This window comes from Nematolebias whitei, chromosome 1, assembly GCF_014905685.2.
Source record: "Nematolebias whitei isolate Nwh7 chromosome 1, NemWhi1, whole genome shotgun sequence".
Lineage (NCBI taxonomy): Eukaryota > Metazoa > Chordata > Actinopteri > Cyprinodontiformes > Rivulidae > Nematolebias > Nematolebias whitei.
Window position 1 is genome coordinate 57,136,138 of NC_056498.1, and position 1,771 is coordinate 57,137,908.

Genomic DNA, 1,771 nt, shown 5'->3' on the forward strand with positions numbered 1-1,771 from the left:
TGTACAGGAATCTACAAAGTAAACACAGGAAGGCTAACATTACTAGGGGTAAAGGAAAAAAAAAGATTTATTAAAGAATCTAGATTTCTGGTCCTGGCGATTCTGAATCGATTATAAAGCCCCATAAATTGATTTTAAAATATGTGTAATTTTTTTTTTTTCGATCCTACTCTCGAGCGTACTGCATATCGCGTTATGTGTCCACTCGTCCATTGAAGAATTTGGTCTTGTAGGCCACCGTACAGTAAACTAGTTAGCCAGCTCCCTTTATCTGAACGGAGACAGCTGTCATGGAGCGGAGGACCGCGTGATTCAACCTGCTCCTTCATCATTAAAAGTCATTTTAAAGTAATTTTTACAGTGGCCCTAAGGTGTAAATGAACAACATTTGAAAAAACTGAATTACATTTGAAAAAACACAACAACATTTGAAAAAAACGGAATGACATTAAGCCAAAGCGTAAGTGGCCGTATTGGACCCTACAGTGTTCCGGAAAAGACAGAGCTCAACAAGAGCACGGTTGTTTGCAAGAAGAGTAAAATAAAAATGAGGTACAGTATTTTGGAAATACGACAAATGCGCGGAGGGTAGATGAAAAGCGAAGCAGCCGACCAGCTGTAACAAACTTACTGCTATTTCCCCAAGCAGGACTGCAAATATTTCCCACTCCATCGCTTTCTATAAAGATTTAAGACCAGACAGCTCAGTGGAAGGCGAGGGGTTTAGGTTTATTTTTAATACACTGGAGTACGTTATTCCTTCACGTAGCTTTTAGCAATAAAGCAGCACCACAACGTCACCATGAAAGAATAAAGTAGGATAAACTCTGATTAATGCTACTAGCTGCAGCTCAAAGGTAACTGTTTTTTTCCTCATATTATACAAAAACTTATATAGACAAGTTATACAAAAAACAATGTAATTTGTCTTTTTAACAGGTTGGAGAGAGGCCAGATGGGACACATCGACCCGAGTCAGTTCTAAATGATACAATTTAGATGGTTTATAAATTACATACAGTTCAGAAGAGTTTTTGTGAAGACTCGCACAGGTTTTGAAATTTTGTTAAAGATTTACCAAAAATGAATCAATATGGTTAAGACTGTGAAGTCTGTATATTTCATATTAGGTTAAGTTTTGAAGAGATAGCAAATGTTAGTACAATATGGTTAAAAAAAATAAAAACTGAACGGAGCTAGCACTACAGGACCTAGCATTTGTCATTTACCCAGAATGCAATGCAGTGTAAAAAACATAGGAATGTCCATGTGACAATATTTTATTTAAATTTATAAAAACTACACAGCCTCCAATATTTTTACTGAATTGTTTTTACATCTAAAATAAATATTTCTCAAATACAGTTTATTGTTACAACTAATTGTAAGGGAGTGGAAGACACTGGTGAGAATCAGCTTGCTCAATTACACCTGATGAAGGCTGAATGTGAAATAAAATCCAAGAGATTACTGCAGAGTGTGAGGCCCACTGTGCCTGACTGGATACAGCTAGCTCTTGAAAGTCATCATCAAGTGAAATACAGACTATTACTGTCTCCTCAGAGGACACTGTGTACAGTAGGTGAAAGCACATAAATAATCAGTAGTGTATACAGACAGCAGACACATCCTGCATGTATTACAAAAGACGAGACACTAGGGAGCCCAGACGCCACACGCAGTCATTACAATTCAGACTGAGAGATAAATAAGACTGTAGTGAATTGCTCTGATTGCTGCCTTGCTGTTCTGCACAAACTCACACAATTTG